The sequence below is a fragment of the Thalassophryne amazonica genome, chromosome 7 (genome assembly GCF_902500255.1).
Source record: "Thalassophryne amazonica chromosome 7, fThaAma1.1, whole genome shotgun sequence".
NCBI lineage: Eukaryota > Metazoa > Chordata > Actinopteri > Batrachoidiformes > Batrachoididae > Thalassophryne > Thalassophryne amazonica.
In genome coordinates, this window is record NC_047109.1 from 69,920,902 (window position 1) to 69,938,572 (window position 17,671).

Here is a 17,671-nt window from a genome sequence, read left to right on the forward strand (position 1 = left end):
TGAGTTGCAGCGGATCCTCACCGTTTTCACGGCTCGGTTGGATTTAATGACCGAGCAGAACGTCCTCCTTAACCGCAGGGTGGAGGCTCTCGCCGCGCAGGTGGAGGCGCGCCCTCAGGGCGCTGCTGCGGCTCTCCCTCCCGTCGACCCTGTGCGTAACAGTGACGTTCCACTGGTCGTTCAACGACCCCTCCCACCTTCCCCTGAAGCATACATAAGCCCTCCAGAGCCGTACGGAGGTTGTGTGGAGACGTGCGCGGACTTCCTTATGCAGTGTTCGCTCGTCTTCACACAACGTCCCGTCATGTACGCGACTGATTCTAGTAAGATAGCTTATGTAATTAATCTGCTTCGCGGCAAGGCACGCGCTTGGGCTACAGCGCTTTGGGAGCAAAATTCACGGCTCCTTCTGACATATGATGGGTTTGTGAGGGAGTTCAGAACAGTGTTCGATCATCCAAATAGAGGAGAGACCGCTTCAGCTGTGCTGCTGTCAATGAGACAGGGGCGCCGGAGCGCAGCTGCTTATGCAGTCGACTTCCGCATCGTGGCTGCGAGATCCGGCTGGAATAACACTGCCCTCCGCGCCGCCTTCGTAAACGGACTGTCGTTGGTCCTGAAGGAGCTCCTGGTGGCTAAGGACGAACCGCGGGATTTAGACGGGCTTATTAATCTCGTTATACGATTAGACAATCGGTTAGAGGAACGCCGTCGGGAGCGAAGCGAAGGACGTGACCGGATACGCGCCGCCCCTCTCCCTTCCGGGTTCGAAAAGGGGCCGCCCTCCCCACGCTCCACAGCCGCAGCGCTTTGTGGGGCAACAGCTCCCCCTGCTGACGTTGTTAGGGAAACGCACAGGGCCAAAATGGGGAGGCTGATCCGTGGAGAGTGTTTTCTCTGCAGCTCAACAGAGCACACACAGAGAGACTGCCCCAAACGGCCAAAACGTCAACACTCGCCCTTAGAGACTGGGCTAAGGGGGGGTCAAGACATTCAAGTGAGACACACACAAATTGCCACACGACTCCCAGTCACAATCCTGAGCAGGGATTTAACCCTTCAAGCCTGAGCACTGGTGGACACGGGGTCAGAAGGGAATCTGCTAGACAGCAGATGGGCAAAGGAGGTAGGGCTCCCTCTGGTGGCGCTTCCTACGCCATTGCAGGTGCGGGCACTAGATGGCACCCTCCTCCCTTTACTCACACACAAGACACCACCAGTAACTCTGGTGGTGTCTGGAAACCACCGGGAGGAGATTGAGTTTTTTGTAACTCCTGCCACCTCCCGCATGATTTTGGGCATCCCATGGATGTTAAAGCACAATCCCCGGATCGATTGGCCGTCTGGGGTGGTGGTTCAGTGGAGCGAAACCTGCCATCGGGTGTGTTTAGGATCCTCGGTTCCTCCCGGTTCCCAGGCTAAGGAGGAGGTCAAAGTCCCGCCCAATCTGACGGCGGTGCCGGTTGAGTACCACGATCTTGCTGACGTCTTCAGCAAGGACCTGGCACTCACCCTTCCCCCGCACCGTCCGTACGATTGTGCCATTGATTTGGTTCCGGGCGCTGAGTTCCCGTCCAGCAGGCTGTACAACCTCTCACGACCTGAGCGCGAATCAATGGAGACCTACATCCGGGACTCATTAGCTGCCGGGCTGATCCGGAACTCCACCTCCCCGATGGGGGCAAGTTTCTTTTTTGTGGGCAAGAAAGATGGCGGACTTCGTCCATGTATTGATTACAGGGGGCTGAATGAGATTACGGTTCGCAACCGATACCCGTTGCCATTATTAGATTCCGTGTTCACCCCCCTGCATGGAGCCAAAATCTTTACTAAACTGGATCTTAGAAATGCGTATCACCTGGTTCGGATCCGGAAGGGAGACGAATGGAAGACGGCATTCAACACCCCATTAGGTCACTTTGAGTACCTGGTCATGCCGTTCGGCCTCACCAATGCCCCCGTGACGTTCCAAGCATTAGTTAATGATGTCTTGCGGGATTTCCTGCACCGATTCGTCTTCGTATATCTAGACGATATACTCATCTTTTCTCCGAGTCCTGAGACTCATGTCCGGCATGTACATCAGGTCCTGCAGCGGTTGTTGGAGAACCGGCTGTTTGTGAAGGGCGAGAAGTGTGAGTTCCACCGCACCTCTTTGTCCTTCCTGGGGTTTATCATCTCCCCCAACTCCGTCGCTCCTGATCCGGCCAAGGTTGCGGCGGTGAGAGACTGGCCCCAACCCACTAGCCGTAGGAAGCTGCAACAGTTCCTCGGCTTTGCTAATTTCTACAGGAGGTTCATTAAGGGCTACAGTCAGGTAGTTAGCCCCCTGACAGCCCTGACCTCACCAAAAGTTCCCTTCACCTGGTCGGATCGTTGCGATGCCTTGTCCCGGGTACATGAAGATGAAGTCAAAACGGAGTTGTCGGATCCACCGGAACCCATCATCCCGGAGTCCACTATCGTGGCCACCCTCACCTGGGACGTAGAGAGAACCGTCCGGGAGGCCCTGGCACGAAGCCCGGACCCCGGAACTGGGCCGAAGAACAGACTTTACGTCCCACCAGAAGCTAGGGCTGCAGTCCTGGACTTCTGTCACGGCTCTAAGCTCTCCTGTCATCCAGGGGTGCGAAGAACCGTGGCAGTTGTCCGGCAGCACTTCTGGTGGGCGTCCCTAGAGGCCGACGTCCGGGATTATATCCAGGCCTGCACCACCTGCGCCAGGGGCAAGGCTGACCATCGTAGGGCTTCGGGTCTGCTCCAGCCGCTGCCCGTGCCCCATCGCCCCTGGTCCCACATCGGCCTGGATTTTGTCACGGGTCTCCCGCCGTCCCAGGGCAACACCACCATCCTCACGATAGTGGACCGATTCTCCAAGGCGGCCCACTTCGTGGCCCTCCCGAAGCTCCCGACGGCCCAGGAGACAGCGGACCTCCTGGTTCACCACGTCGTCCGGCTGCATGGGATCCCAACAGACATTGTCTCAGATCGCGGTCCCCAGTTCTCCTCGCACGTCTGGAGGAGCTTCTGCCGGGAACTGGGGGCCACGGTGAGTCTCTCATCCGGGTACCATCCCCAGACCAACGGGCAAGCAGAACGGGCCAACCAGGAGATGGAGCAGGCCCTGCGTTGCGTGACAGCCGCGCACCCGGCGGCCTGGAGTACCCATCTGGCCTGGATCGAGTATGCCCATAACAGCCAGGTGTCGTCAGCCACCGGCCTCTCCCCTTTCGAGGTATGTCTGGGGTACCAACCGCCTTTGTTTCCAGTGGTTGAGGGAGAGGTCGGTGTGCCCTCGGTCCAGGCCCACCTACGGAAGTGCCATCGGGTGTGGCGTGCCGCCCGTTCTGCCTTGCTGAGGGCCCGGATGAGGTCAAAGGCCCATGCAGACCGTCGGCGGACCCCGGCCCCTGCGTATCGGCCAGGGCAGGAGGTGTGGTTGTCGACAAAGGACATCCCCCTCAAAGTGGACTCCCCCAAGTTACAGGACCGTTACATCGGTCCCTTCAAAATCCAGAAGGTCATCAGTCCAGCCGCAGTGAGGCTTCAGCTGCCGGTCTCACTGCGGATCCATCCTGTATTTCACGTGTCCCGAATCAAACCACATCACACCTCACCCCTCTGTACTCCGGGTCCGGCACCGCCTCCTGCCCGGATCATCGATGGCGAGCCGGCTTGGACTGTGCGCCGGCTTTTGGATGTCCGTAGGATGGGCCGGGGTTTCCAGTATTTGGTGGACTGGGAGGGGTACGGACCTGAAGAACGCTCCTGGGTGAAGAGGAGCTTCATTCTGGACCCGGCCCTCCTGGCCGATTTCTACCGCCGCCACCCGGACAAGCCTGGTCGGGCGCCAGGAGGCGCCCGTTGAGGGGGGGTCCTGTTGTGTGGGCTGCTGAAGAGGAGGTACTGCTGGCCCACCACCACCAGAGGGCACCCTGCCTGGAGTGCGGGCTCCAGGCACCAGAGGGCGCTGCCGCCTCACAGGAGCAGCCGGGGTGACAGCTGACACTCATCACCTGTGACAGCTGTCACCACTCATCTGATCTGCATCGGTATATCAGCAAGACGTCATCTCCACCTCTTTGCCGAGATATCGTTCTACCTGAAAGGTAATATCCTCAGCCTGACTGCTTGATAGAAAGCCTTTTTGTTGTGATTTTTGTGAGTGATAACAGACTTTTTCTCCAACGAGAGGTGGAGGTAGCTTCCCTGCCGTGCAGATTGCTGGGTGCAGACGCACCCACGTTTAATTGTGTTTTTGTTCCTCGCCAGCAGTACCAGGTTTGACACGCGGAGGCAGTGGCCACCTGGGAGTTCGGGACTTGGCGGCTCCAGTATTCCCGGGGTCTGGTGGCGGAGGAAATCGTGTGGTTCCGGTTCTGCTTTGGACAGGCGTCTCCTATCTTCGAGCCTGCCCACACGACACCTTGTAATTTGACCTTTGATCTATTGTGGAATCTGTTGTGTTTGTTGTGCACGTTCGCAACAGTAAAGTGTTGTTATTTGACCTATTCTATTGTCCGTTCATTTGCGCCCCCTGTTGTGGGTCCATGTACTTACACTTTCCCAACAAAATAAGTGGCTCTACTCTCTTTTTTTTTTTTTTTTTTTTTTTTTTTTTTAAGATATTTAGGTGTACTTTAGTAAACACGAGTAGAGTTCCACCTTAGATTTGGAATGTACACTCAACAAAAATATAAACGCAACACTTTTGGTTTTGCTCCCATTTCGTATGAGATAAACTCAAAGATCTAAAACCTTTTCCACATACACAATATCACCATTTCCCTCAAATATTGTTCACAAACCAGTCTAAATCTGTGATAGTGAGCACTTCTCCTTTGCTGAGATAACACATCCCACCTCACAGGTGTGCCATATCAAGATGCTGATTAGACACCATGATTAGTGCACAGGTGTGCCTTAGACTGCCCACAATAAAAGGCCACTCTGAAAGGTGCAGTTTTATCACACAGCACAATGCCACAGATGTCGCAAGATTTGAGGGAGCATGCAATTGGCATGCTGACAGCAGGAATGTCAACCAGAGCTGTTGCTCGTGTATTGAATGTTCATTTCTCTACCATAAGTCATCTCCAAAGGTGTTTCAGAGAATTACATCCAACCAGCCTCACAACCACAGACCACGTGTAACCACACCAGCCCAGGACCTCCACATCCAGCATGTTCACCTCCAAGATCGTCTGAGACCAGCCACTCGGACAGCTGCTGAAACAATCGGTTTGCATAACCAAAGAATTTCTGCACAAACTGCCAGAAACCGTCTCAGGGAAGCTCATCTGCATGCTCGTCGTCCTCATCGGGGTCTCGACCTGACTCCAGTTCGTCATCGTAACCGACTTGAGTGGGCAAATGCTCACATTTGCTGGCGTTTGGCACGTTGGAGAGGTGTTCTCTTCAAGGATGAATCCCGGTTCACACTGTCACGGTCACACCATGACGAGATCCTGAGGCCCATTGTTGTGCCATACATCCAAGAACATCACCTCATGTTGCAGCAGGATAATGCACAGCCCCATGTTGCAAGGATCTGTACACAATTCTTGGAAGCTGAAAATGTCCGAGTTCTTGCATGGCCGGCATACTCACTGGACATGTCACCCATTGAGCATGTTTGGGATGCTCTGGACCAGCGTATATGACAGCGTGTACCAGTTCCTGCCAATATCCAGCAACTTCGCACAGCCATTGAAGAGGAATGGACCAACATTCCACAGGCCACAATTGACAACCTGATCAACTCTATGCGAAGGAGATGTGTTGCACTGCATGAGGCAAATGGTGGTCACACCAGATACTGACTGGTATCCCCCCCCCCCCCCCCAATAAAACAAAACTACACCTTTGAGAGTGGCCTTTTATTGTGGGCAGTCTAAGGCACACCTGTGCACTAATCATGGTGTCTAATCAGCATCTTGATATGGCACACCTGTGAGGTGGGATGGATTATTTCAGCAAAGGAGAAGTGCTCACTATCACAGATTTAGACTGGTTTGTGAACAATATTTGAGGGAAGTGGTGATATTGTGTATGTGGAAAAAGTTTTAGATCTTTGAGTTCATCTCATACAAAATGGGAGCAAAACCAAAAGTGTTGCGTTTATATTTTTGTTGAGTGTATAACAGAAGACATACCTTACTGAATTTTCATATCAGTATGATATACAATATGACTATGATTTGACACAAAGTGCAGCAACAGTGAAAATTAAACATTCTTAAACAAATCAGTAATAATACCACACTAATTTTGCACTCATCATAAGGTTAGGATACTGTGCCCTCCAAAAGTATTGAAAGACTTGGAATGTCACACATTTTAATTTGTTTATGTCATTTTAAATACAAGAAAGAATAAAAAATTCTAAAATTATCTTCCTCATACTCAAACTGAAAGCAAATCTCTAAAACTTGATAAAAACCTGTAAATAATCATTTTTATTACCTGTTTTCTTCAGACAAGTCAGGGGATGGAAACATGAACATTTCCAAGCCACTGAATATGTCTTGGGCTTTATTTACATCAATTATGAAGAAATACAAAGTTTCTTTCACCAAAACATCAAATCTAGGCTTTCATCTCAAATATATTTTCTGTCAAATTGTAGCTGAACTTTCAGGTCTTCTTTTTAAGAAAATCCTCATCTACACCCCACTAAACATTAGACATCTTATTGACATGCAGATCATGCTATATTACGTTTGTAGGGTCCATAGAACATCCATAAGATGTCTAATGTTTAGTGGGACCACTCCATCAGGAAGCTGGATTTTATATTTTTAATTAATTTATATCAAGTTTTACAGATTTGAGTTAAGGAAGATAATTTTAGAAAAAAAAAGTATTTGAAATGGAATAAACAAATTAAAATGTGTGAAATACCAAGTGTTCCAATACTTTTGAGGGCAATTGAGAAACACTGAGGAGCAGCATCTTACATCTCATACAGTAGTATGAGAGTAGTAGTTATTCACTCTCCCTTTTCAGCACAGGACGTCTTGGACTATTTCGAGAAGAAAATTGAGGATATTAGGTTGACCATATCTCAGCAGGCTTTGGTCCAGCCACCGCAGACTGCTATGGATGTGGATGCGCCCACTGAGGTGTTACCCAGATTTACAGATTTTGATGGTATCTCGCTAGGTGCACTGACGAAGCTCATGACGTCTACTAAAAGCACAACCTGTTTATTTGATCCTATACCAACAAAACTGTTTAAGGACCTGTGGCCCAATCTTGGACAGACTGTGCTGGAAATTATAAATCTCTCATTAACTTCTGGATCTGTTCCTAAATGTTTCAAGTCTGCAGTGATTGATCTTGACCCTAGTGTATTGAAAAATTATAGACCGATTTCAAATCTATCATTTTGTTCTAAAATCCTTGAAAACGTGGTTTTGCGACAGCTCATGGACTACCTCACTGAGAATAATCTTTTTGAGCCACTGCAGTCTGCTTTTAGAAAATATCACTCCTCAGAGACGGCACTTACTAAAGTAGTGAATGACCTTTTGCGAGCAATGGACTCAGATACCAGTACAGTCTTGGTGCTGTTGGATCTTAGTGCTGTGTTTGATACTGTGGATCATCATATTTTACTCAATAGGCTGGAGAATTACTTTGGGATTACTGGAACTGGTCTTGCCTGGTTGACGTCATACCTGTCCAGTCGTTCTTACTGTGTATTGTGTAATGGCACCTCCTCTGATCATATGGACATGAAGTTTGGGGTTCCGCAGGGATCCGTTTTAGGCCCGCTGCTTTTTTCCCTTTATGTAGCACCCCTTGGGAATATACTGTGGCACTTTGGGATTCCTTTTTATTGCTATGCTGATGACACTCAATTGTACATGCCAATAACTGCTGGTAATCTCATTCACATAAAATCTTTGGAAAATTGCCTTGTATCAGTAAGAAGTTGGATGTCCAGTAACTTCCTACTTTTAAATTCTGATAAGACTGAAGTTATGGTTCTTTGTCCAGTGAGTTATCGGCATAATTTGATCAGCTAGCACTTAGCTTAGGTTCGTGTGTTATACATCATACGGATAAAGTGAGGAACCTTGGAGTAATTTTTGATCGTACGTTGTCCTTTGATCTCCACATTAGAGACATTACGAGGACTGCTTTCTTCCATTGCGAAATATATCGAAGATTGTCCCATCCTGTGTATAGCTGATGCTGAGACTTTGATTCATGCATTTGTCTCTTCTAGATTGGACTATTGTAATGCTCTATTTTCTGGCTTACTGCAGTCCAGGATTAGGGTCTTCAACTGGTTCAAAATGCTGCTGCCAGACTTTTGACACAAAGCAGAAAGTTTAACCACATTGCGCCCATTTTGGCGTCCCTGCACTGGCTTCCAGTTGCTGCAAGATCGGATTTTAAAGTACTGTTATTAGTTTATAAAATTGTTCATGGACTTGCACCTCCCTATCTGGCTGACCTGGTAAGCCCCTGTGTACCAGCTCAGGCCCTGCGTTCTCAGGGTGCAGGACTTCTGTGTGTTCCCAGGGTGAATAAAAAGTCTGCCGGTCACAGAGCTTTCTCCTACCGTGCCCCAGCTCTGTGGAACGATCTCCCGGCACACATTCAGCAGTCTGATACTGTGGAGACTTTTAAGTCACGTTTAAAGACTCATTTATTTTCCCTGTTTTATCATTAGTGTTATGATGTGTTTTTATTCTTGTATTCTTTTATGCTCGTCTTTTTATTGTGTTTTAAATTTTTTATTCAGTTTTTTTGTTGTTGTTTTATGTTGTGTGAAGCGCCTTGAGATGATTTTGTCGTGAATTGACGCTATATAAATTAATAAATTTGATTTGATTTTTGATTTGTAGTGTTCAGAATAATAGTAGTGCTATGTGACTAAAAAGATTAATCCAGGTTTTGAGTATATTTCTTACTGTTACATGGGAAACAAGGTACCAGTAGATTCAGTAGATTCTCACAAATCCAACAAGACCAAGCATTCATGATATGCACACTCTTAAGGCTATGAAATTGGGCTATTAGTAAAAAAAAAAAAAAAAAAAAAGTGGAAAAGGGGGTGTTCACAATAATAGTAGCATCTGCTGTTGACGTTACAAACTCAAAACTATTATGTTCAAACTGATTTTTCAGCAATCCTGTGAATCACTAAACTAGTATTTAGTTGTATAACCACAGTTTTTCATGATTTCTTCACATCTGCGAGGCATGGAGTCAACCAACTTGTGGCACCTTTCAGCTGTTATTCCACTCCAAGATTCTTTAACAACATTCCACAATTCATTCACATTTCTTGGTTTTGCTTCAGAAACAGCTTTTTTGATGTCACCCCACAAGTTATCAATTGGATTTAGGTCCGGGGATTGGGCAGGCCACTACAAAACATTAATTATGCTGGTTTGGAACCAAGATTTTGCTCGTTTACTAGTGTGCTTGGGGTCATTGTCTTGTTGAAACACCCATTTCAAGGGCATGTCCTCTTCAGCATAAGGCAACATGACCTCTTCAAGTATTTTGACATATCCAAACTGAACCATGATACCTGGTATGCGATATATAGGCCCAACACCATAGTAGGAGAAACATGCCCATATCATGATGTTTGCACCACCATGCTTCACTGTCTTCACTGTGAACTGTGGCTTGAATTCAGAGTTTGGGGGTCATCTCACAAACTGTCTGCGGCCTTTGGACCCAAAAACAACAGTTTTACTCTCATCAGTCCACAAAAGTTTCTTCCATTTCTCTTTAGGCCAGTTGATGTGTTCTTTGGCAAATTGTAACCTCTTCTACTCATGTCTTTTATTTAACAGAGGGACTTTGCAGGGGATTCTTGCAAATAGATAAGCTTCACACAGGCGTCTTCTAACTGTCACAGCACTTACAGGTAACTCCAGAATGTCTTTGATCATCCTGGAGCTGATCAATGGGTTAGCCTTTGCCATTCTGGTTATTCTTCTATCCATTTTGATGGTTGTTTTCCGTTTTCTTCCACACGTCTCTGGTTTTTTGTCCATTTTAAAGCATTGGAGATCATAGTAGATGAACAGCCTATAATTTTTTGCACCTGCATATAAGTTTTTCCCTCTCCAGTCAACGTTTTAATCAAACTACGCTGTTCTTCTGAACAATGTCTTGAACGTCCCATTTTCCTCAGGCTTTCAAAGAGAAAAGCATGTTCAACAGGAGCTGGCTTCATTCTTAAATAAGGGGCACCTGATTCACACCTGTTTGTTCCACAAAATTGACGAACTCACTGACTGAATGCCACACTATTATTGTGAACACCCCCTTTTCTACTTTTTTTTACCAATAACCCAGTTTCATAGCCTTAAGAGTGTGCATATCATGAATGTTTGGTCTTGTTGGATTTGTGAGAATCTATTGAATCTACTAGTACCTTGTTTCCCATGTAACAATAAGAAATACGTATACTCAAAACCTGGATTAATCTTTTTAGTCACATAGCACTACTATTATTCTGAACACTACTGTATAGTGCAGCAGATAAGAGAATATTTAGAGTGGAATCCTGCAAATGGTGATACAAGCATCAATTTTTTTTCAATTAAATTTTCATTTTATTTACATGTATATATAGCACCAAATCACAACAGAGTTGCCTCAAGGTGCTTGACACAAGTAAGGTCGAACTTTAGTAACCCCCAGAGCAACAGTGGTAAGGAAAAACTCCCTCTGAGGAAGAAACCTCAAGCAGACCAGACTCAAAGGGGTGACCCTCTGCTTGGGCAGCTACAGACACAAATTACAGAACAATTCGCAAAACGAATATACAGGAAATGCTGTTGGTGCACAGGACAGAAGGTTCTCCAGCACAAATACTACACCCATCTCTGGATGGAGCTGCACCTTAAACAGAGAAAAAACAGAACCATGCAACAGAAAGACAAGAAATACAGTATAATTTGCCAGCATTAAACAACAAGAAAAACAGGAATTACTAAGGTGATTGCCGGCCACTATATTGCCGGCCGTAAGCTTCACTACAAGACACAGAATTTAGGTAAACTTGAGTCCGCGGCACACTCCGTTTACTAATAAAATGAATTAAAAGAGTAAAAAGCGTAGAACTATACTATACCAGTATGCTAGCCATACGAAAGGGAAAATAAGTGCTTCTTAAATCTGGACTTGAAAGTCTGCACAGAATCTGACTTTTATTGACGCAGGGAGATCATTCCACAGAACAGGGGCACATTAAGAGAAAGCTCTATGACCTGCAGACTTCTTATTCACCCTAGGGACACAAAGTAGTCGTGCACCCTGAGAAGGCAACGTCCAGGCCAGTACGTAAGGTTTAATTAGGTCAGCTAGGTAGGGAGGTGCCAGTCCGTGAATAATTTTATAGACTAGTAGCAGAACCTTAAAATCTGATCTCACTGGGAAGAGGAGAGAAGAGGAAGCCAGTGAAGAGACGTCAAAATGGGTGTAATGTCGTCGAACTTTCTGCTTCGTGTCAAACGTCTGGCTGCAGCATTTTGAACCAATTGGAGAGCCCTAATGCTGGACTGTGGTAAACCAGAAAATAGAACATTGCAGGAGTCTAATCTAGAAGAGACAAACGCATGAATTAGGGTCTCACCATCTGCCATAGACAGGATGGGATGAATCTTCACTATATTTCACTGGTGAAAGAAAGCAGTCCTCGTAATATTTCTAATGTGGAGGTCAAAGGACAATGTAGGATCAAAAATTACCCCAAGGTTCCTCACTTTGTCAGTGTGATGTATGACACACAAGCCTAGGCTAAGCGTTAATTGGTCAAATTGATGCAGATGTCTCACTGGACCAAGAACCATCATTTCAGTTTCATCAGAGTTTAAAAGTAGGAAGTTTCTAGACATCCAACTTCTCACTGTTGCAAGGCAATCTTCTAAGGATTTTAGGTGAATGAGATTACCAGCCGCAATATGTGCCCAAGGGGTGCTATATAAAGGGAGAAAAGCAGGGGGCCTAAGACGGACCCCTGTGGAACCCCAAATTTCATGTCACAAAGGTTAGAGGTAGTGTTATTGTACAAAACACAGTGACAACGACTGGTCAAGTATGATGTCAACCATGCAAGGGCACTCCCAGTAATCCCAAATTGATTCTCCAGCCTATCAAGTAGAATATTATGATCCACGGTATCAAATGCAGCACTGAGATCTAACAGCACTAGAACCCTAGTGGTGCCCAAATCCATTGCAAGCAGAAGCTCATTCACCACTTTAGTGAAAGCTGTCTCAAATTTGGCACAAATAATCCATAGACATGAACTCTTTTGAAAAAAACTGATTGGCCACTTGAATTCTCAATAAGCAGCCAGGTAGGGGTCAATTGAAGAATTACACAGGGGTCAAAATTAAAAGATGCTCCAATCATATAGAAAACTACACCACATTATTTGCCTAATCATAAAGATTCCAAAAAGGTATAGTTTGGACTATCTGTTACTAACTGTTATGGAGTTGTGAGGTAAAAGCCACAAGAATGGTAACAAAGGTCAGTTTCAGTTTGTACAGGGGTCAAAAGTTAAAGTTGCTCCAATATTGGTAAAAAATTATGCAAATTATTGGTTGAGTTAATCAGGGTTTAAAAAGTAACAGTTTGCATCATGTGTCATGCTTAGTTCATGTTACAGGGTAACATATGTTACATGTTATAGAATCCAATGCACATTGACCTTGTTTGACCTTTACTTTGGAGACTAAGCATTCAACACTGTCAAAATTATTCCATTTATTAATTCTATTAACTCAACCAATAATATGCAGCACTTTTTACCTAAATTAGAGCAACTCTTTACCTTTTGACTCCTGTACAAACTGAAATTGACCTTTGTCACCATTCTTGCCATTTTCACCCCCAAACTCCTTAAATTCAGTCATAGATAGTCCAAACTATACTTTTTGGTAATTTTTATAACCAGACAAGTAACGTGATGTAGTTTTGAATTTGATTGGCGCATTTTTAAATTTTGACCCCTGTGTAATTCTTCAGTTCACCCCTACCTGGCCGCCTATTAAAAATTCAAGTGGCCAGTCATTTTTTTAAAGTGTATGTCTAAGCTGTATTTGTGCTGAATTTGATACTTTTACCACCATTTGAAGGATTGTTTCAGTTTTCTGCTGCACTAATAAGCCAACAGAGCATGAACCAGCTGCTGTCTGTTAGCTTAAACATGTGTATACAAGGTAACCCGAATTAAAGGAGAAATGCTGCTTTTACCAACCTGGACCTCATTTCTGGCATAAAATATGGTCATTTACTCAACAGTATAAGTTTGGTGTGATTAGAAGCCCATAGTTTAAACAATGTGTTCAGTTCAAATCTGAGGCAAACATTTTTCTTCCTCTACTAAGGTAGAGTTGAACTTTTTGTGGTACATAGCACCAACTACTGGACAGGAGGAACCTTGCAGTCAATATGACTCACTGATTTCAAAATGCAGCTCTTTTCAACCAGATGTGCAGTGCCATGATATGTCAGTCATCTGTGTCCAGTTAGATTTCAGGGGAGTCCAGTGAAATCCAGGCCTCTGCTCTAGCTCCACCCATGCCAGGAAGTGTTCAACATTTGACATTTCCTGTTTCACTGTGACTGAAAATTTGGCAATTCCTGTTTGAGTGTGAGCTTGCCAAGGAGTTCCCGCGAGATTCCATGGGATCCCGTGTGTCAATCCAGGAAGTATCGATTCAGGAAGTATTTGACGTTTGACATTTCCTGTTTCACTGTGGCTTAAGAATTTGGCACTTCCTGTTTGGGCCACAGTGCACCATGTTTGGTGGCTCCATCTACCACACCGTGGGATGGCCACCATTCCTTAATTTGTAGGTCCTGGTACACTGAGGCTGGATTCTAAGTGCCATTTAATCCCCTTAAGTGGTCCCGATTAGGTCAAAATTGACTGACACATGGACTAAAAAGGTTGTTTGGATGGTATGGAGTGAAAACTCACCACCATCGCCCGGTGTGTCGCTCTCCTTTCGCTGCAAAAATTCACCCCAGTGTGTCATCAAATAGGAGGAGTTTCCATTCCGCTCGCCGGCTCCGGTTGTCAGTCAAATTAACATGGCAAACCTTGATCACATGGAGCGAGTTGCTGTGCTCTTAATTGTTGTGGAAAGCTGACAAACGTCACCAGCGGTGCCGTCCCTGGGTTCACAACATCCTCATGAGACGTTCCCAATTCAGGGAGTAACATTATTTGCTGCAGGAGCTGTGTCTGGATGACGGCCGCTTTCAGCGGTCCTTCCGCCTCTGCAGGACATAGTTTGAGGACCTCCTGTCCCGTTCACACGCGCACATGTAAACAATTTAAAAAAAAAATTTCTGCTGCCTTTGCTGCTGTGCTGCTGCTCACTCTCTGTCATAATTGTGTTTATAAACCAGTCACCATTTGTTTTATTATACATCTGTGTAGTTAATAAATAAAATAATCTTCACGGACAATTCGCTCGCATGCGCACGTGGAAAAAAAACTCTGCTGCTGCTGCTGTGGAGCTGCAGCTCGCTCTCCCCCCAAACTGTCATACCAAAGACAGGACATGTTCACATCCAACTCAGTCAAACTCCAGACATCTACACATCACTACATATCCAGTCCCTGATTGGTCATCGTGGCACGACAAGCCGAAAAACTACAGATTTTTCAACTTGGGGAGGAGGGCAATGCGACGCGATATCGCTTCATTCACGTCCATCGCGTCGCGTTGTGTGGCTTGGCGCCACAATGCCTCCTTCCATTTCCATAGTGATTACATGGCAACCTGTCGCTGCTGCTGCTCACGTCGCACCCGGTGTGAACGCGGCTTAAGACTCCCCCTGGACTGGATGCCAGGCCATTACAGGTTATTTCCCTAGTCAAGGCTGGTATCTGTTTACAGCTGAGTAGACTGGGACAATGCAGATTCAGAAAAGTAGCGCAACTATGAAACAAGCTCAAGTCGAAATGTTGGTAGCCTGGTATATAGCAGTGATGAAACAAATCTACTGAAGGTGATTGCTGGTGTGGAGATGGAAAAAGCAAACCTCCCTTGTATGTGACGTTTCTCAAGAAGTTCGTTCATAGGGTCACATTGCTTCCTTTATTTCAAATATATGGTAAATGTTTCCCCCCTCTGTCATTAATCATCTTGTGATGACAGCAAATGACTTGTCATGGGGTTAAGTGCTGCTGTTCTCCAAGACCTCTCAGGCTTGTGAAATACTTCAGATAAAGACAGATGCATCTCCATCAGCAGGATCAGTTCCTTGAAAAACTGACAATTTGGAGATGTCTCCATGGTTGATGTGGTGTCTGAATCAAAACACTGATACTGCAGTGACTAATGACACAACGGAATACACGCTGTAGGCCTAAGCAGCACAAAGCAGCTCACCGGTGTCACTGGTAGTTTCCGCCCAGCAAGGTTGCAGTTGTTTCGTTCAGCACCCATTTCCATTAAAATGAGAGTCCAGGTGCACTTTTCAGTGATCTCCTGCGTGTGTTGGTCTAAACGTGAGGTGTGGTAGGGTGATGATGTATTACTGTCATATGGAAACTAAAAGCAATTGCACCACTAACCAGCAAAAACATTGTATGCAGTGTGTTTGTGGTATTTTAGTGGCCCGATAGACAGATACACCTAACATACGCATAATCACAATGCATAGGTACCCATTTTGTGTACACAATAAAACGGAAATGAAAATAACTATTAAACACAATAAAAGTAAATGCATGGGGAAAATAAAAATTAAAAAACATCACCTTATTGCATCACAACTTCACTATGCCTCAGTGTCAGTTTTTTACAAGAATTCAAAATCTTTCTGCAGTTAGTTTTGTATATTTGACATCAAAAAATAATTCAAAGAACTGGCTTGTTGTTTTCCTGATAACTGTTTTGAATAAGTGAAATTCTCTGTTCACCTTCTTTTTTTTTGTCATGGTTGAACTTCTCAATGTCTTGACTTAATATCAACTCATTTTCAGAAATTGTAAAAGATTTTCTGTCCAGATGGCACCAATTAAACAATTCATTTGTTATATGTCAACAGTCATACAGCTTTATTTTTGGGTATGTCATTTATTTAATTTGTATAAACTGCTGAATAACACCTGCAGATTGCAAACGGTTAAAGTGAGAAAATGTTTATTCCACACAGCAGTATATATGGGATGAAATTTCAGTTCCCTGTGGTTATAGCATAAGACTGATCATCTGACAAGCATACAGTCCAACCCTGGGATTTGTACAGATGACTTGTCTGACCACACAAATAAAAAAAAAAAAATCAAAGATGAGTGAGTGCAGCATATCAGTTAACAATACTGACTAAACAGATAATCACAGCACAGTGCAAGGATCACACTTGGAATTTGTCAACAAATTGCTACCATAGCTGTGCACCATGCACACAGCTACGCATGTGAGGGATGGAGCACACCTGTCTTGGGTGTGCAGATAGCTGTACACCAGGGGCGGTCCTGGAGGCGGGCCGACCGGGCAGCCGCCTGGGGCGGCATCAGGGGGGGGGGGGGGCGGCACGAGCGTGCGAAAAAAAAAAAAACCTGTCCAAAAGTAAATAAATAAATAAAACCGGGGTTGGGTTGTCCTGACGAGGGAGTTCGTGGTTACATTACGGCAGAGCGCTCCCCCCATCTCACCTCTCGCGTTAGGTGAGCAACGCTGCACAGTGCAGAGTTTGTGCAGGGGGAGGGGGGAATCATTCAATGTTTGGACGAGGAGGTGGTCGAAACGGAATAAGACATAATCATGGATAGGAAACGATCAAAGCCATCAGGTGCCCAATTTCGAAAGAAAAAGAAAGAAGAAAAAGAGAAACGAGCAAAAGAAAAAAGTATGTATTGATTTACGTATTCCCGCAGCTTCACAGTGCTTTGCAGCAAAACGAGACAAGTCATTGGATAAATGCTGGGCTTTGTCCCGCCCATCGGATGCTCAGCGTGTCTGGGGGTCTATGGGGCAGTGGGCTGGCCTCGGCTGGCCCAGACGCTCAGCTTCTGCATGATGATTGGATGATCTGTCTGAGGCTGAATCCCTTTTTGATTGACAGCGAAATGAGCGAATCAGCGATCTTTTGGTGTAAACATCCATTGGAGCATTTTCATTCTGTTCTGAGTTGAACCGGAGACTTTTCTAATCCTCTTAGCGGTATTTTCTTTGTTAAAAACGACTAGCGACAAATCGAGCTTCTATTTCTGGTGTGTTTTTTTTTTTGTAGTTGCTTGTGTTTGGAGACTGACTTCTATCACTCTTTCTGACTTCTATCGCAGTTTCTGTCCCTACCGAGCAGCGGGTGCTGCTGAGCTCCTCCACCGTCACAAAGCACTCAAAGGCGAACAAACTTCACACTAGCCTCGCGCCAGTTCCAGCTAGCGAGTTAGCTAGGTAGCAAGCTGCACATAATGGCAGACAATTTGAATGTTGTGGACCGGATTTTGGCGAAGCCATTTGATAGTCTTCCTTACGAAGAAGCCGTGGCTGCTGTCATGGCTTCAGCTCTCAATGGTTTGCAGGCCAAAGTTAAAGCAATAGCCCCCAGTGCAGTGTTTGTGCATTGCTATGCACACAGACTGATCAATCTGGTTCTGTCTCAGGGGGCTAAATGCTTATCTGAGTGCAGAATATTTTTTGCATCACTCTCTGGG